The 20,506-nt window shown below is 40.3% G+C and overlaps 1 long non-coding RNA gene across 1 annotated transcript in view; it reads left to right on the forward strand.

Moving 5' to 3' along the window:
• LOC311006234 overlaps window positions 1–14,729 on the forward strand; it is a 30,963-nt gene extending 16,234 nt beyond the window's left edge. The window contains exons 2-3 of the long non-coding RNA XR_014596376.1: window positions 12,554–12,631; window positions 14,615–14,729. This is a non-coding gene — a long non-coding RNA (uncharacterized lncRNA). The remainder of the gene's footprint in view (window positions 1–12,553; window positions 12,632–14,614) is intronic.
• Window positions 14,730–20,506: the final 5,777 nt, after the last annotated feature.

A 20,506-nucleotide genomic window follows, 5' to 3' on the forward strand; every position in this document is an offset into this window, starting at 1 on the left:
ACTGAAATGTATCACCAGTATAGTTTTAAAACTCTGCTGTTAGTAGAAAAGGTTTATCTTGAGATGTTTTACTGTAATTTCCCAGCTTGGGATCAACAAAGTATACTGTATCTATCTATTGAAAACAGAGGGAGGACACTGGAGCACACGGTCAGTTGTATTGATTTATTCAGGTGTATCTATCTATCTATCTATCTATCTATCTATCTATCTATCTATCTATCTATCTATCTATCTATCTATCTATCTATCTATCTATCTATCTATCTATCTATCTATCTATCTATCTATCTATCTATCTATCTATCTATCTATCTATCTATCTATCTATCTATACATCTATCTATCTATACATCTATCTATCTATACATCTGTACATCTGTACAATCAGTGACAACCTGACAGAAAGTCACATGATTGAGCCAAATCTCATTAAAAAAAATTCATATAGGAGTTTGATAATGAATAATTTATAAGAACCTCTGGAGGTACCATCAGAAAATTAGTTTCTCTAACTTGTTTTGGCGTGAAAGTGACAAACATCGTTGCATGATTTTTAATTCATGCACCCAACATCCATTTTTGTGTCCATAACAATGTTTTGACACATAATACACAGGGAAACAAAATGTGAAACATGAAACGAAATGTAATGTCGTATAAGGGAAATTCAGATATTTGATTGTAGCACCTGCACTATATCAATCACATTTTCATTGTTTCATTTTCCAGGACTCTAGTAAATTATCAAAAAGAAAGCAAGCATACGTGCTGAGCTATAGACATTGTTTATAATAATGTTCTTTATAAGCAGAATTTTAGGTTTCAGATCAGTTTTACATAATTGTGTCATTTTCAAAGAAAACATCACAGTGATGTAGTGATGACTGTCAAACGCAGCTCTCAGATCTTGTCCAAACAAGTCCATATGTGGACGGGACATGTCTTTATGGTCCAGGTGCATGTCATTCAAGTCTTTTAATGCTCCTCATTATAATAATTAGGCATTTGAACCCTCTGCAGTTGAAGCCTTAGTGGTGTTTTTACATAATTGAGGCCAAGTAATAACAAATTAAGCTGTGAGAGAAGCTGTGTAGACTCCTCTTATCTACTTTCATTGTGTCTTTAATTTTTGTTCTATAAACTTGTAACTGTCAGTGGAGACAGAAGTGAGACTTTCAGTTTTCTCTTCTGTCACTGTCCCGAGAACAAAAACCCCATTAGTCAGGAAATTCCATCGATCGACACGACCAGCTCCGAGGTTAAACTGTGAAATAACCCGACTAATTCCAGCAAACTGAAAACTGCATCTTTTTTGCAAGTCACTATGCAGATTGTGTGTGTTTTTCATTTACATGTGTTGCAGCCATTAGCATCGACACCCAGTGCTGTGAAGAGCTACTGTACGAGCTGCTCCGAGTGGCCACTTAAGGCCCAGAGAGGGAGAGAGAGAGTCCTCCATCCATCCATTCACAGAAATGAGCGTCCATGTCATTAACAACTTAATGAGGGATTAACTTTCCTCCTGAACGGTATCTGTGGACTGACATGACCGTCCTGCCCTGGGAACAGAGTGTGTGTGTGTGTATTCGACCTGTCTGACACTACGCAGCACCGGGCTGCAGAGAGCCCGACCTGCTGGAAAGGCCAGAATCATAATCTCTGATTTTCACAATTACTGTTGTTTTTCAAGAAAGAAAAGTGAAACAGTCGATTCCAGCCTCCAGAGGTTTAGTCAAAAAATAGCCGTTGTTATTTAGTGATGTTTTATTGGTCAAACTATTAATCGATGGATTTTGAAATTGAGTACATATCAGGCTGACTCTATTAGTGATATAATAAAGAGAAGCATCAGTGCAGTGCAGGCAGAAGTAAGAGTAAAAAAGTACTTGCTTTTAAAGGTACTTAAGTATCCAAAAGTACATGCTTTTAAATTTACTTTAAGTAAAAGTAAGAGTAAGAGTAAATTTCTTATTTTTCACATCAGTGAATTACTATATTTTTTTCTAAATGAATTTAAGGAGCTTTTAACTCTTGTTTCTGAGAATTAACTCTTTGAAACCACCTGCACTGATGTGCTGCTTTTAGGGGTTAGAGTTAGGGTTTCCTTCTTTGACAAACACAGCTTGTGTTCATAGTATTTTAGAAAAAAAAAAGAGCAGACCTGAAAGTAACGAGTACTTTTCAGTCTTTCTAGAAATTAACTCGAGTAAAAGTAAAAATATTTGTCTTGGAAATGTATTCAAGTAAGAGTAATAAGTACCAAAGAAATCTAATACTCAAGTAAAGTACAAATCCTCTGGATATGTATACTTAAGTACAGTACTCAAGTAAATTTACTCCATTACTGTCCACCACTGGGCAGAACACACTGAACAGTGACTGCATTTTAATCTTTTGATTTGCACCGTCCTGTGGGACACTTTGCGTTTTGAGGTGTTTTTGAGAATTTTAACATATGATTCACTGTTTATAAGCTCTAAGTCTCTCGGTTTTGTCAGTGCAGATATTTTAGGATCCTCATGTCACTGCAGCACAGACTTGGTTCAGACTTGTGGCCGTGACTCTGGTGTTTTCTACACAGCAGATCAGACTACAGGTCTAATATGTCCTCTACATCTCCACTGTGTTTGTGTCTGTGTGACTTTGGCTCGTTATCTCTTAATATACTCACTCTGACTCCACTATTACTAAATCAAAACTGTTGAAGAACTGCACTGCAAACTTTTACTATCAGATATTATTTTCAGTCATGTGCACCAATAGGAGTTGTGGCTTTAGATGGAGAAGGGAATGAAATGAAATGATAGAGGTGCTGTATTACACATCACAGAGCTGCTACTATGGACAGACATGAGCCAAATATGTCTATTCCAGTTTGTTTTGATCCAGAGGGATGGTGTCTCTCCGAAGACAGAGAATCATTCATCAAATCCAGTCTATAAGTCAGATGCTGGAAACAAATATGAAGAGAACAGTGGACGGTTGCTCTCAAACTGATGAGGAAACGTTCAACCCTTTTTGCCTCCTGGGTCAAAACGTCACCTGTTAAAAGAACAGTTATAGAGTTTAAGAAATACAGTTCAGGCTGCGATTTCACTCCCCTCCGTCTGGAAATATGGAGCAGAAAACTGAACCACCACTTTCCCTTTTGCACAGACAAGGCGTAAAGTATTAACAAGCTTTAGATGTGCTGGTTCAGAAGCTTAGTAATGCATGAGTTGATCATGGTCGCTGTCAAACTCAGCTGCTGATAAACTGTCAGAAAAAGTCAAACTCAGCTCTGGACAGTTTCATCTTTAATTCTCTGTAGAAGTAGATATCTATTTCTTTACACCCCTGTGGTCCAGGTATTGCAGCAGTAGATTGTTTTTTTATTGATGCATTAAACGCAGCCGTCATGTAGACATTTCACATAAAGCTGCTTTATGAAACCAATCACTGCAGCGTTTTAAAGGAGACACTTCCCAGGTGCTTTGACTTCTCTGTGGAGGCTCCCCCGGCTTTAATGGAGGTGAGAATTGGCGGGTTGGACTTTAACACTTGACCTCTGTTTACACTTCCTGTGGGTGTCAGGGCTTGTCCATAAAGCGCTGCTGCTTGCGGGGCTCTGCTGCATTGAAAGGAGAGAGAGAGAGAGAGAGCTAGTGAGCTGAATGCTCTGCTGCTCCTGGGCTGTGATTATTAGGACAGGCCATTTCCTCTCTTCACATTCTCTGTTTGCTTATATTACTGCCACACTTCCTCGACCCCCCACACTCGCCCCCTCAGGCCTTTTTATAGGAAAATGATGACAAACCTGCATATTCAGCCTATATGACTGCTGCTCTCAGCCTCACTCTGGTTTGGTTTCATGGATGTTGTCGGTCAGACATGAAGTGAAGAAAGTTGTGACTTTAAAGGGATAGTTCACCCAAAATTCAAATTTCACTCATTATCTACTCACCCTCATGTCGACTAAGAGCTGTGAGAATTTTCAGAGTCCTCCAACTTTCTTTGTCCAAAAAGACACACCAAAAAACATCCAAATACCTCCATACTGCTCGCCTGTAATGTCCCTCTTGTATTGAAGCCTCGACATGAGAAAGTGGTGTGTCTTTTTGGAAGAAGAAAGTTGGTATCCATTCACAACCATTATATGGACAAATACTGCCCCCCCCCCCCCCCCCCCGTAACTCAGAGAAGGCACGGAGGACTCTGAAAATGCTCACAGCTCTTAGTTGACATGAGGGTGAGTAGATAATGAGTGAAATTTGAATTTTGGGTGAACTATCCCTTTAACTTCCGGTCTTTTTTGTGTCGTTTGTGAAAGAGCTGGGTGGGATGTGCAGCTAAAGAGAAGTATTGGCGTTTGTATTTGTCATTAGTAGTTTCTGTCTTTATGTCCTGCAGCATGATTCAGTTTTTATTTTAGAGGCACAACGCTTTAAAACTCTAAATATTGCTGCAGCAGATCAATTGCAATAATGAAAACTACGACTTATTAGTAGTTTCAACTGACAAGATGTGATTTATTTCCACATTTTAAAGAATTGTGATGTTTAAAATGCAAAAAAAAAAAAAGGAATTGCTGAAATGATCAGTTGCTTTGCTGCCATGGTGACACCTGCCGAGCTGTCGAGGGGCAGGTGGTGAGAGATATTTGAAGCATCAACAGTGTAATTTTAGAAAAGAGAAAGAAAAAAATCTTGTCTTTTAGGTGAGATTAAATAGAGATGGACACAGTGAGTGACTTTTGCAGAATGGAAATTGTGGCTTTAGTAACATTTTTCTGACTTAGAGCTGTTTTGGTTTCCAGCTGTGAACCTGTCTGCAGTGTGTTTTGTGTGAAACTTCAATTAATATTTAATAGCACAGTATAAGCATATAAATAAACACAGTTGCCCGTAAAGTCTGAATCATTTTGTTTTCAGACACACCCTCTTTATATTATTCCTATTATAATGGTTAATTGTGGTTTAATTTTCACAGTGATATGTTTGGAAGAGATTGATCGATACAATTTTAAGAAGATATACACTCTATCAAGAATAAATCACACTGTCACAATCATTCAGGGGAAGAGTTAAAAATATATATTTTATGCCAACTTTATGGGCAACATGCAGTGTATAATGTATAATGACCATCAACAAACAACAACAAAACAAAAACAGTGTGTATTTGTCTTGAAAATAGACAGCTGATTTAGAAAGGTCGCTAACACTTTGTAATAAGTACACACTATTAGGCATTAGTTAACCATTAATAAATACTGAATTCTTCATTTATAACACATGGATACTCATTAGTATGTAGTTTATAAACACAGTTAGTGCTTATCAATGATGAGTAAAACATTTTTTACTGTTTATAAACTACATACTAGTGAGTATTCATGTGTTATAAATTATGAATTCAGTATTTAATGCTTAAATAATGCTTAATAGTGTGTACTGTTTGCGCTGTATAGTGTGTTACCGAAAGGTCAGACCAGTGAGATATGTGTTTTCATTTGCAGAAAAGGCTCAAGGCTCATTAACTTAAAAAAAAAAAAAATATATATATATATATATATAAAGATGCTGTTGACAAGGAACTGAGGGAGGCAATCAAAGGTAAAGACATTTGTCCGACAGTAATGAAGACATTTGATCAACTACTTAGTTACAGTGGGAGAAAGATGTAGGACTATAGCGCGCTACAGAATTTTACAGTGTTCTAACTATCTATCAAATAGTGTGAGAAAAGTTATAGGCTACAGTTGTTTAGAGCCTATGTAACTCCAAATGACAGTAAGAAAATGAATTGTGATCAGTCTGATGTGTGTTGGCATGGCTGTGGGACTGGCACATTAGTGCACCTGCTGTGGCCCAGATGTAAAGAGCTTACGGTGTAATGTCGTACATTTCTTGAAGTCTATTTTGTGTATAGATCTACCAATGTGCCCCATACTGTGCATATTGGGACGTATAGGGTAAATTGAGTGGACTCTGGTGTGATACAGCGCCTGTTCAGATTGGCATGCCTCACGGTGAAAAGGATGCTACTAAACAATTGGAAAGTAAGAAAACCAAATTGCTTGAACATGGATAACTGGTTCGACGACTATTTGGATTTGCTATATAATCTATAAGAACCCTGAAAGTGGACATGTAGGACCGTGGGCTAATAGCCAGGACACTTTTGAGTTCACACAAAGTAGTGTAGATGTACTGGTCCGTTGGATATAAAATGAAATGCTATGCTTTTTGTGGTGTTACGGTAGATATGAATTGTCCCAGCCTGCATGTGAATAGATGTAGATATACATACTATGTATATTATATATGTGTTTAACACAAATTGAAACTGAATAGTTTATGTCTTTGTTATTTGAAATCTCTGGGATCAATTTAGTATTTATTTTCTTTAAAAACAAACCTTTTTTAAATATTTAATTACACGTTGGTCACGACAGGTTTTCGGAAACATTACTCAACCAGGAGGAAAGTGTTTATCAACCTTATCAGCTGTGTGGTGACATTGATGAATTTTCCTCCTCTTTCATTGTGATTATTTTTTTCCAGATGAACAGTTTATTTATTTTATTTATTTATTTTTTCCATAGATGAACAGTGTGTTAGCGTGCTGCACTCCTCTCAGCAGTGACGAGCTTTACAGTCGTCCCACCTTGGTCGTCGTATCTATTGTTGGCGTCCGTGTCACTTTGAACTGTGCAGAAGACAACCAGAGGCTGAAGCAGCAGATCAAAGCAGCCGTCTCCTTGGAGAAAAGCCCAAACAAAGACAGATATTCTGACTTTGTGGCTGCGATGGACTCTTGAGAGCTGGGAGCAATAATTAGTGCAGACAGCCCACCTCAAGGCACATTACACCTCACTTCCCTTCTTTTAACTTATGCAAAGAGTGAGGGGGGCCACAGTGGCTAATTTAGTGTTTTTACAAGAGCAGACTGAGCACTTCAAACAGGACCACACACACTCAGAGAGATGCTCAGGTAGGCTGCACCTCTGTCTGCTGGACGTGTGGTGACATCTGGTGGACGAACGAGGTAGAGACAGATTAAAGAGAGTGAGAAACCTGAACATGCACCACTTACTCTTTTTTTTATACAGGTTGTAACCACTTCTTAATCCAGAGATGACTAAAACAATAACTCTAGGGATTTTTTTTTTTTAAACAAAGAAGGAACTAGAAAAATATATCAGTAACTGTGAAAGTGAAAATATGTATTTAAAAACAAAAGCAAACCTGGACCTAATTGCACCCCTGCATTTCCTGTTGTGGCAAATCAAATGTACAGCAAACTGTTAAAGATGGGATAGGGAAGAAAACAAAAGCTGGCGATTGGTTGTCAAAAACTCATCAGTCAAACCAATTTAAAGTAACATTGCGGAGTTTTTCGGCCTTAAAATAATGTTTCCAGACTCATTGCAATGGTAGAAAAATGGTTAATAGGATGAATGGTGCTGCCGCTGCAGCCTGAGCGGGGTCGCGTCGGCTGAAACTGCACTATGTAACTTCCCTGCATGGGTAAGAATCACCCGAACTTTTCAACCTTCATATAATATTTTCATAACTTTTGTGATGGTACATCGACATCGAATGACACCTCTGTCATGGCCTGAGGGGGTCTGTATCTCCTTCACTGGCACTAAGCAGCTTTGAGGAGCATGGTGGGAAACCGGCTCTCACTTAAGTTTCACTTTCACTTTTGCGAGTCACGACGAGGAGGGAGCAGGCAATGCGGCACTTTACTGAGAAATGATCCGCTGGTAACAGAAACTTAGTTTGGACGTCTTCTGTTAATTTCCATGCACTGGGAGATCAGGATGTTAACGGCGCTACGCGCTAGTGCTCATGGGAAATGGAGTCTTCCTTCAGGAAAAACACTACCGCTTTGGGCCACTGGCGCCGCCAAACTCAACCAAAACTGAAAGTTCTTTAGTACTGCTTTAAAGCAATACTTACCGATCTGGCATTTCACTCAGCACAGCACAAACATTTGAAAATCAACAGCTCCACCTCCCTCACAAGTCCCACCCACCTCTCGCTCCTGCTGCATCTCCACGAGCCCCCTCCCTCCCTGCTGCATGCGTTGGCATGGCAACGGTAAACAGAACAGGAACGCGAGTGAAACGGGAACAACACAAACAAACACAACACCGGAGTTTTAACCCGTATAAACGGACTCAGTGATGATGACTGATGAGTTTTATAATAAACTGTTGTTAGCCTACTGCTACTGGAGACGCAGGGGAAGTGATTGTTACAGATTACAGTTCTCAACGAGCCGGGCTGGCGGCCGGACCAGCGCCACCTGATGCGCTGGTTCAGGCCGAAAATAAATCCAGACCGAGCAGAGTCGAGCCGCGCCGGTCCGGAGTTCAACCGGGTCCGGACCGCTGAGAACTCACAGAGCTAAGGGAGCTAACAGTAGCCTAGCCGTTAGCACAGAGCTAACAGTAGCCTAGCCCCCTAGCCGTTAGCACTGGATGCTTTATAGACATGTGACTTCCTGTGTTTACGTATCACTCGGGGCTGCTCACTATCAACGTTACAATATCAGACATGAAACTCTGCGACCAGCTGCGGCTGCAGTTATTGGTCTTTTAAAAAACTATTTATTTCCAAAAACCTTCTTTCTAGTGTGTTGTGACTCTAGTCTCCTCTGCTCTCTGTGTCCTGCTACTCTGCTCTGTCAATAAGCGTTCTTCCTGGCAGTGTTGCCAACTCCTCAGTAAGCAAAGTCGCTATTGGCTGTCGTAAAAGTCGCTAAAAGTCGCTAAATGACGTCATTATCTCAGCGGGGGGGGGGGGGGGGGGGGGTGCGCCGGCGGCCAGCGGCCAGCGGCGCTCTTCATGTCTGTGGCGTGGAGCAGTGCGTCTCTGAATGCAGCGGAGGCAGCTCCGTGACACTACTGTGTGTAGGCTGAATACCTGTGAGTGCCCGCGGCAGCGCCGCTGCTCGTTGAAAACAGCTGTGATAACGTGATTTCAGGTCCAGAAACGTTTGTAATATCACGGGAAAAAGTCGCTAGATTTGTCGCTAGTCGCTTTTGACAAAAAAAGTCACCAAGAGGGGTTGGAAAGTCGCCAGATTTAGCGACAAAGTCGCCAAGTTGGCAACACTGCTTCCTGGTCGGGAGGGGGGAGAGGAGGAGAGGGGTGCGCAAAGTGATTACATATTAAGTAGGTTCGGTCGCTCTTCAAATCTTATTAATCGGACCGAATAATATTATTGGTCAGACTTTTCTCAGAATTATATGATAATTAAAAAATGATGAGTTTTTAACCCTGTTGGGTTTCTCTTACATTTTAATGTATCATCAGATTATTAATAGCATTTTAACTTAGACAAAGAAATGTGCAAAAGTTCCAGAAAGGTAAGTATTGCTTTAAAGCAGAACTATGCAACTCGGCCGGAAATAGCTCGCTCCTTCGTTGGTTTCTCTTTTTTTCCCTCTCCGGGGCTCCCCCACAGTTCTAGGAGGCACATGTCACTGTCGTAAAAAAAAAAAACTCGCCGCCACCACCTCCTCCACCCCCTCCCTACACGTGCTTGTGTTTACTGCTGAAGGTAGAGAGCGGTTTGCTAAGCCCTGCTAACACGGAGCTAATGCTAACACGGAGCTAACGCTAACACGGCGCTAACGCTAATACGGAGCTAACGCTAATACGGCCACACACAGACAAAGACACAAAGACACAGACATACACACACATGAATAAAGGTTCCAAAACGCGAAGGTGTGTGTGTGTGTCATGATGTATTACATTATCTTATAAAAGATCCATGGTGTGTGTGTGTGTCTGTGTTAGCATTAGCTCCGTGTTAGCCACAAGCCGAACTTCTAAACATTTCATGTTTCCATGGTTTCCTCCGACTTTCCGAACTCAAACCAATCACGATTCATGACATGCATGACGTCATCTGCGTTCTTATCTCGTACTGCCGTAAGGCAGTTTCTCGCGATAGTTCTATCCATTGATGAGATTTGGGACACCGAGACGGAGGACTGATCTTGCAAGTGCGGTTTTCAGCCAGTGGGGGGGGTGAGCGCATTGGTCAGACCCCATTCACCTCATAACAGGTCACTCAACCATCACAGTGACTCTGAGCCACAATAATTACAGCCGAAATCCTGCATAGTTCTGCTTTAACATGAGAACATTGTGTCTTTTTAAAGTGTGAACTCAAAAGTGTAATTCATGTGATTGCATAAGTTTTTTGTAGAGAACAAAAACAAAACTGGTTCAGTTTTTTTAGATGACCTTTAAACCCCTTGAATGGTTCATGGTGAGGTCAAAATCAAATCTGTCTGAAATAAAATGCAGAACCCCCAAAATGTTTCTCCAACTAAACTGAGAGAAAATAAAAATTATGAAACGGTTGACGACAGCGACGACGACCGGAGGGGAACCGTAAGTTTCGCTTTTACCCACCACGTCTCTCCCTCGACGCAGAGGGGAGGGGGGGAGGTGATTCGTACCCGTGCAGGGAAGTTACATAGTGCAGTTTCAGCCGCCGCGACCCCGCTCAGGCTGCAGCGGCAGCACCATTCATCCTATTAACCATTTTTCTACCATTGCAATGAGTCCGGAAACATAATTTTAAGGCCGAAAAACTCCGCAATGTTACTTTAAAAGCAGTTGTAACCTCATCACAGTGTCATTCCTGATCCCTCCACACGATGGCGCCAGAGAACAAACCAATAACAAGCAGGAGACACTATTTCACACAGACAGACTTTTACTGCAGCTTTAAAACAAACTCATAATCTCATAATCAATAATTCACATAGAGGTCTAAATTCACAAGAAGCCATCGACTTAATTTTATTAATTTGCCACAAGTTCTGATTCAAATGTGACTTTAATAAACTTAACCTCGTCTGTCAGGTTCAGGTTCAGGTTTAGGTTTAGGTTTAGGTTTAGGACTTCACACTTTATAACAACAGATCACTGAGGTGTTACTGTGGTGATAAACAAACCACACATTATGAGTCACGTTGTCATGAGTCACTCCATTACTGTAGACGGTATGTGGGTCAGTGTGTCGTCAGGCTGACATACATACAGGAGCTGCACGTGGAGCAGACACTGATCTGACTTTAGAGCTGCTTTATAAACTGATGCAACTCCTTCACACTTCACAACTATAGAGACCTGTGGCTTAGCTTTTTATAATAATAATAATAAAACATCTAATCTCAAAAGGTTAAGTCCTGTGAGTCCAAACTGGTGTAAACTAACAGCATTTCATACGTAAAGTGTGTTTCAGCAAACAGCACAGTTATTTCTATGAGTCTTACATTATTGTAGTTGTGCGTTTTCTATTTATTGATCCTGTATAATCAACAAATAGACATGGAAGTAAATGGCTGATAACTACTGGATCATAACCAGATATGTTGGGCAACTACAACGTATTTTATAACATTTATGTTGTTACAAATGTGTCATTGATGATCATACACACACACAATGTGGGTGAGTCCAGTGGTAACATTGTTTGTATAAATTAAAATTAAGCTGCATGTCTCTCTACGACTTCTCTGGACTGGAGCTCTTGTGTCTAAAGGAGGGAAAAAATGGCAGAGCAGCCACCATGTTTGTAGTCCAGTATTTTTGTAGTCCCATGTTTGGTTGCTCCAAACCTACAGTCCCACAAATAACCAACAGGTGGCGTCGTACTATAAGTGATTGATCAGACAAGGCTGTGATGCAGCTGTCACATGCTGCCTTGTGGATGTGTTTGTTGTGTGAATTTATCATGAGGAAATTTCTAATTTCACCTTTAAATTATTACTTTAATTAACAGGACTGATGAGTGTGCGAACGTTTTCCCAACCTGAGCCTCACAGGTATAAACAACAGAGTGAAGAAAGATCCCTCTGTGGAGAGAATATGTTACTTTTGTCAACGCTGTTCCTCCAGGGCAAGTAGGAAAATCTGGTTTTGATTTTGACTTCATTTATTTAGCAGGAAACACATGCATACCACAACACATTCAACACAATACATTCATGTTTAATGACTGCATACTTTTGAGTTTCCACTTTGAGTTGAAAAGACGGCAAACATTTTGACTTGTCAGAGGGTTTTTACTCAACGCTGTGCTGTGCTACCTCAGAGGATGTGGGGTTTGTACAGTATTTGAAGCAGGGTGCGTGCCGTGATCTTTGCTGTGAAATATTAAATAATGAGGTCACATTTTCATGGTAACTATAACTCAGGAAATGTGTGCAGTCAAAACACCCAGAGGAGCTGTTCTCTGACCTCAAACGCTCCACTGCTGCACACCAACAAATTGGTGGCAGCTCTTAAACAATGAAATTATACCTGAACAGGAAGTTTAACCCCTGCAGAGATGAATGGCATTTTTAAAAAGAAAACCTGTCAATCCACTATTAATAAAGCATCAATCATTTGGGACATTATAATGAAGGGCAGCTAATTGTTGAGTTTATGAACATTTAATAACGTTATACCTTTGATACTTGTTGAACTTATTAACTTTTAATCCCTGACCTCATCCATGATTAATAACTCTCTGTCTGATCCTTTAGAAATGAGGCCCCAGCTCTGCCGCTGACAGATGGACCAGCCCAACTGCTGCCAACTGCTTTCCATACAATATTCAAGATGTACGCAACATGCATACACACACACGCACACACACACAGACACATGCACACACGCGTGCCCATCACTCACATTAGCAGTCAAACAAAAGGGCTCTCTCACTACCACGGGGGCTTATTTACAGGCAGGATGTCGCTCTTTTCTATGAGTTCATTAACAAGATGGAGACACGAAAAATCATTTGCATAAGAAAAGCAGGCAGGTATAACAGAGTGAGACGTCAGGAGCATAAACCCATCTCTGACTGCATTGTATTCAAGCGGTTTATGACACACACCATCTTGCTGCTTGTTCATTTTTCTAATGTGCTTTCAGTTATGATATAGTGTAATATAAATCATTCATTAACTAGGCAGCAGTTACCAAGAGGAGTTATGATCAGTAAGTAATTAAACATAAAAACGTCCTCATAGCTGCTTATAATTAAATTACAGTGTGTTACAGTCAGAATAACAGAGTAAAGGAGTTTTAATGCTGGGTTGTGGTTACCATAATATATTTGTTAGGTAAATTCTTCCACAAAGCCCAGCAGAGTTTCTTCTTTTCTTCTTGGGCCTTATCTTTTTTTTTTTTTTTGCATATATTTGCATATCTGATGTCTGTGATTGGTTTGTTCTGCTTTTCTTGTTCCATTGGTTCCTTGCTAAACTTCTGCTGTTGTGCTTTTACCACAATCAAAGAAAAGACAAGAAAAAGACAGTTTATAAGCTGCTTTTTTAATGCACACAAATGGGGGAGTTGTGACTTATTTTATGTGTGTATCACCCTTATTTTCTATCAAATATACTCAAACTCATTAGTTATTAAAGGAGAAGTCAAAGATCGTTGACTTGAGCACTATGAGGAGCTCCTGCTCATAAAACTGTATCTATAGCTGATGGTGGTGATCAGAGTGTGAGCTGCACACACACAGGCTGCATAGATTAAGATCAGCTAATTAAAGGCTTTAAACTGCTGCTGAGTGTATTCAAACACAAATTCTCCCAGTGAGGCTGTTTTTCAGTTGGAGCGGGAATCATCAGACAGACACTTAACAGGCTGCTCTACACAAATGCACCAAGCCCCTCTCTGCCTCACATTTGTAAATTCACAGCACACAGTGACGGGCGGAGGTCTGACCACACATGTACATTTGAGAGGAGATGGTCACGTCTTTGAAACACTGATGTTTTCTCACTAACAACTGAAACAATCTGTTGCTGTGGTGTCAATATAAAGTGAAATATCTGATCATCAATGAATTAAACAATCAATTTTCTGACATTTTAAATTGAAAACAAGCGTAAAATCAGGAAAGTTTTATTGTTTTGTTGTGAAAAATTACAGATTTGGCTCAAAAGACACAGATATTTCTATTTCATATCACACATTTAATTTGTAAATATAATGAATTTCCTATTACGTTTTTTTATATCTATATTGTTTCTATTGTGTTTTTCTGTGATTTCTTTATTTGAGTTTGTATTGTTCATAAAATAATGATAAACTTTACTTGTATGATTAACTCCCTTATCAGAAGCAATGGGGCCAACAGGCCAGTGGGTGTTGGGGGGTGAACAAATAATACATCACAAAATCAAAATGAAGATAGTCCACAATTTAAATGTGATAAAGGAAATGTAAATAGAACAATTTTATTCAGCTTAAAACATAATGTAAGCGTCTTTGAGCACTTGTAAAAGCGTGTTATAAATAAAAATGTAATACTTTCCATTAAAGATCAGCAGTTATCATTTGCTTTCCCTTTCATCATCATCATCTTTTATAAAGCGAGTTTTTGGAAAAAGCCTAAAATGATGTTTCTGAATATTGATCTGTGGTTCCTTTCTTCTTTTAAGATACACTCAGATCCCTGTCAGGATGTGTCACTTCACTCTATAAACCTCCTCCTCCTCCTCCTTCTTCCTTTCTTTAACCCCCTCACACTCCCTCTTCAGCCTCCCGTCTTCGTCCCCTCCTCATCTTTTGTCTCTCTTTCCCTCCAGAATTCCTGGCTGGAGGCTCGAGCCCTAGCTCCGCCGCCGCTGCGTAGTCGTCCATCTGCCGGCTGCCGGGCCTCCTCCATGAGCAGATGTTCAGCCCGACCTGACCTGAGCCTGGAGGTGTGTGGGGGTGGTGGTGGTGCTGGTTGCTGCTGACCAGTGGAGGGATGACCCTTACCAAGGGAGAGTCTGCATTGACACTAGTGGAGACAAAAAAGAGGGAACAATGGTAATGGATGAAGACCCGGGAGGTGGAGGGGGGGTCAGCGGCTGACTGACCGTCTCCATGCAAACACATACCCGTCATTCCTCGGTGGAGTAGAGAGCAGAACATCCGTGACACATCAGCTGGTGTCATCTGTGTTTTCAGCTGAAGGAATGAAACTCATGTTCTTGATTAAAACAAAGCAATGTCAGAAGACTTTTTAAAAAAGATAATCCCTTCATTAGAAGTGTCATCGCTTTAAAGTCGTGGCCCCAAATCCTCTTTTAGTTCATTATGTAGACAAGAAACAAAATGTTTTGACAACAAAATCTGCATTGGATCAACTTACAAATGCTTATCTGGAAAACCCTGTTATCTGAGTTGAGGGAGGGAAACCAGAAACGCTGAGAGAAGGAATTCCAGCTAATAACAGAGCAAAGTTCTGCGTGAGCTGAAAAGAGCTGTTTGACATTTAGAGGGAGGAAAGCAGTTATCTAGCTTCTTGCCAATGGGCAGATGAGAAAACTGATAACACACCCATGTTTGTACAGTAAATATGAAGGCACAGCTAGCAGCTGTTAGCTTAGCATACAGGAGAAAAGGTGCTCAGCAAAGAGAGGGAGAAAGCTAATGCTATCTCGGGGTTTGTGGTTTCCTGCCAGAAGACTTTTCAGATAAGAGTGTTTTTTTGTTTTGGTTTGGTGTTTTCAGATAAGCATTTGCAAGCTCAGCTGATGCAGATCTGTTGTGTTTGAATTTGAATTTTTGAATGTATTCATTCAGGATAGCCCAGATGAATCATCTCATTTTTGAGGGGGTCCTTCCTTCCGCAAAATGATACAATAATACAAAGTCAAGTAAAGAAAAAAGAAATACAGTGAAACACATTACAGGACTTAAACACACAGACACACAGAGGCTCTCCTAACCCCAGCTAATCCACAAACGGCCAGATATCAATTTAGTAGTCAATTTAGTGATATCCGTGCTTACAAATGGGAAAAGTCACAAAAATTACAGTTTATACGATAAAAATCTAAGAAGCAACAGAGATATGAACAGGGAAATGAATGAGAAATAAGAATAAGACTAGAACAACAAAATAAATTAAAGAATAAAAAAAATCTGAATAAATAAATGAAAAATAAAATCAGAAACAAGAACAGGGAGTTTGCAAATGGATTAGAAGTGATGCTTTGAAACCATGAAGAGAAGTAATAGACCTAAGCTGGCATGGGAGATTGTTCCAATCAGACGGAGCTTTGAATTGAAATGAAATTTCAATTTCACACACATGAAATGTTTCATGTGTGTATGTGTGTGTATCAAACCAAAGGCCGATTTGCACCATCACTGTAAAGTAATGAGAAACTTGTTAGTTTTGTATCGTTGGGATCATTCAACACTTATCTGTGATTGAAGGTGCTTTATAGGCCAATATCTATTTAATCTTTACCTAAGAATCACGTTAAGCTACGAGGGGTTAAAGGGCTTGAATCAATGCTACTTTTATTGGGCCTAACTTTGATTGTTGTGTGGCAAAGCGATCAAAGTTGAGGATTTGTTTATGCTGAGCTCAACAGGAGAGAGACTACATGAGAAATTCAAGATAAACATCCTGCACAAACCGTAACAAATCTGACATGAGAAACTCCAACAGGCCGCTGATGAAGTGGTTTATCTCACACGGACTGAGACATAAACCTCTGTGATCACGCCACGGGGAAAACACAGCCTATCATCACACACTGCTGCAGAATGAAGTCATTTTTCTTGCGAGCAACAGTGTGAGATGTTAATGAGGCAGAGCGTGATGGTGGTGTCATCCGTTTGTGGTGTCTCCTGTGTGCATGTGACAGTCTGGGAGCTCTGTAATGTAGCTGCTACTGCTGCTGCTGCTGCTGTGCTAATGACCTGTTTGAACTAGTGTTAATGTTAATGCAGATGAGACAAATGCAAATTCTTGAGTTAAGTGTCCAATCTAGCTGGTCATCAACCGTTAGTACCCTGCACTGAAGTTGTAGGGCTGTCAATTGTCCAGTGTTGTGGTAAGAAGATCCCTCCCTAACCCAGCACTGGGACGCACATTCACTCAAACTCCTACGTATTTCTATTGCATGCCTGTTTACATATTATCCCGTGATACATTTCAGGTAGAGTTTGAGTGTCTGAGAAGTATAAAACTTGTTTGATTATGATTTTATGTCCAACATCTAAAATATGATTATTATTATTATTATTATTATTTTATATGAAGCTGCTCAGCAGACTATTAAGAAGTTATATTCAGGGCTGTTGTATAGGGAAGAAAGGTGATGATAATTCTAGGGGCACAGCGCCCAGTGGGGCCCACAAAAAAACAGTCTAATCCTTGTATGACTGAATTATTCTGCATAAGACCCTGACTATACTCATAGTAATGCTGCATTAGCATCAAAACAAAGTAGGCTAAATAAAAAATGATAATACATGCGTAGTCTAAGAAAAAAAGTGGAAAAGTCCCGGGCCCACTTTAGTCTTCTTTCAGGGGCCCCAGAATTCCTAGCAACAGCCCTGGTTATAGCTCCTTCTTCTCAACCAGCTACAATATTTAAATTCATATTGCATCAGTAATAATTAAAAAACACAATGTACAGCAGAATAATTAGAGCTTACTTCTGATAATTCAATACCACTGCTTGTTTTTTGTGCTTTTAATTTGTGTTTCTGCGCTATTTTCAACCCAGGACTCGACTTGTAGTTGAGGATCTTTGTACAGCGATTACACATTGATTTATCTGAGGAGAATTTAATTTGTTTTGGTCTCAGTGCATGGAGAGTCAGAGTCAGATGATTGCCTACATTCATCTTCAGATATTTTCTACACTGACACCAAGAATAAAACTGGAGTGAGACACTGAATCATCTCTTGGTGCCTGATTTGTCACATTCAGAGGCCATTTTTTTACAAACAGCTGCAGCTCCTGTTGACAAATTCCATCTTTCACAAAGGTCACCCTGAGAACGGAGCTACAAGACTTTACTGCTGAGCAACTGTGTGTGTGTGTGTGTGTGTGTGTGTGTGTGTGTGTGTGTGTGTGTGTGTGTGTGTGTGTGTGTGTGTGTGTGTGTGTGTGTGTGTGTGTGTGTGTGTGTGTGTGTGTGTGTGTGTGTGTGTGTAAACAAACATCCCCCATCCTTGCAGTTACACCCTATACAACAACTGTAAATGTATGGTTTGAAAACAGCACAGACTGTTGAGTGTTTGAATTGAATTGAATTGAATTAACTTTTTTTGATCCCCCGAGGAGGGAAATGTGTTTGTCCCAGCACCACATAACAATAAAAAGGCAAAAACACAATATAATAGCCTATAAACCATTCGTTGAAACCATCAGTGAGGAAGAATCATTTATATGAGTGCCCTAATTACAGGTTTCCACAACTTCCCTCAGATAACTACACAGTGTTTGTTTAAGCAAGTCACAGTGAGAGATAAATACAGATAAGATTCACTGTAGTAATTCAATTTATCCACAGATAACTTTTTTACAGCAGCACTTAAGAAAGTGTAAAAGGTTGATTTCACTCTACTATTCAAAACCTCATATGTGTCAAAACAAAACATCAGCATGGTTTGCTTGCATGGTTAACTAATTGAATTATCATGTGAAGCCATGAGGGTCAAATGACTGGAAGGACGTTGTTCCCCCTACATTTATAGGACAGTAACTAACACTAATGATCATGGGAGCATGTTGAACTGCAGCGAGGACGGAGCTGTTGTGATGTGGAGTCTTCTCCGGAGCAGACTGTAAATCCCGCTCCCTTGTCGTTAATGCGTCTCTCGGTGTGAGCCTGTGTAGAAAAAAAAAAACGAAAAGCAGTTGTCAGCGGGGAGTCAGTGCAGGTTTGGTGGGAACAGAAGGTGTCGGGAGGTTGGAGGAGGTTTTATTCAGAGGGATTTGCTCCCCTCTCTCCCTCTCCCTCTCCCCACCTTTTGTCTCTTCTTTTCAGATGTGGGGTGTGGAGCCCGGAGTCACCGGCCCGTGCTCTTACCTCTCCAAGGAAGTTCATTAAACCTTATTTACATCTGTGATGCCAATCATGCAGATACTTTACCTGAACAAAGACAGAACTGAACGGTGGTTATTCCACAAGCCAAAGGTCAGTGCACCTCCCCGCTCACGGCCCGCTCAGGTTTGCTAAAAACAATACTGAAAGATGCATGAGAGCAAACAGAGCTGTTGTGCCAGAGCGGGCGCTGCCTGATACCTTATCTGAGCTGCACACGCATGCACACCTTAGGAGGAGTGTGCATGAGAAACTAGGACCTCTGATGGGAGAAGAGGTCCTGAGTTGAGAAGTCGCAGAGCCACAAACTAACATAAAATGTCCAGGAAACCTCCAGGCATAATCCTGAGGTGTTTTTACTGTTTACATCTGCCTGGTTTTGTGGGCTGGACTGCCTCAGCGGTCTGGTTGAACTAGTTGAAGACAGGTGTGTGTGTTTTTTTGTTTGACTTGACCAAAGAAAACACTTCTGACACTACAATTCAAGATTTTACAGGTTTCAGGATCTGAACCAAGCTGTAAGAGAGATGGGCAGTGTCCAAACCAGCAATGACAGGCCCAAGTAAAAACTAAAAACATAAACTAAACAATTGCAAACCCCTGTGGGTTACACTTCCTCAATGAACCATAGCTCAGAGATGTAATCTGGTTTCTATTTACACATTTTAAAAATGGACACAAGATTGTTTTAATTGACTTTGAAATGGTTACTGAAACTTATCGGCAAGTTTCAGTTTTACTCATCGATGAGGCAGGAAGTCATGTTTAATGAGGGGAGACATTACTGAAACCACTTTAAAAGACACGATCTCCCTCACCAACTATACACACACTCACAAATGCAAATCACTCACCTACTAATCTAGACACTCTCTGAAACAACCATCCTCTCGGTTTATGATGTTTAACTATTTTCTTCCTGAGTTTATATTGCTTTTTACAGCTTGTAAAGATTTTACGTTTGACATGATTTAAGAAGGTAGGTAGGGGAGAAGGTAAGATAATCTTTATTATACCCAAATGGGAGCATGTTGCACAACCAGACACACAACGAAAGTGTGCGCGCTGGTGGGAAAGGGAGAGAAACAGCAAAGGGGAAGTATTCATTACATCAGGAAAAATCGTGTCTTTTGTCTGAGTCACTTGGTGTGTGGGAGGCGTATGAGGCTGGCAGCCATTACAGGTTTGCATGCACACGGTCAGGTCACAATGTGCTTTACCAAGATGTTGCAATGACACAAAGACACTTTAAATCTATTAGATTTACTACTACTGTACTTATGCTTCAGTAAGGACTCTTAATGGAGTATTTTACACTTTAGTAAGCTATACTTTTTAAATTAGAGCACTAGGCCTACCTCAAATGGTAAGTAGGCTACACTGCACTACTGTAACTTGAGCACAAATTTGAAGTAGCTATGTGCTTCTTACTTACAACTCCAAACACTATAGCCTACTATAGGCTACTTATATGAAAAGTCGACTATGATACTTTGGTAGAGGTTACATAACCCAGTAAGCAGATATGAAATCCCTTTCTTCAGCTTCAACTGAAGTTTCATGTTAGGTCTTTGTGAAAAGTATTCTCTCATTATTTCCTGGGTTTTTACAAACTAAATTATCAATTGATGAAATTA

The sequence above is a fragment of the Trachurus trachurus genome, assembly GCF_905171665.1.
Source record: "Trachurus trachurus genome assembly, chromosome: 22".
NCBI classification, from domain to species: Eukaryota; Metazoa; Chordata; class Actinopteri; order Carangiformes; family Carangidae; genus Trachurus; species Trachurus trachurus.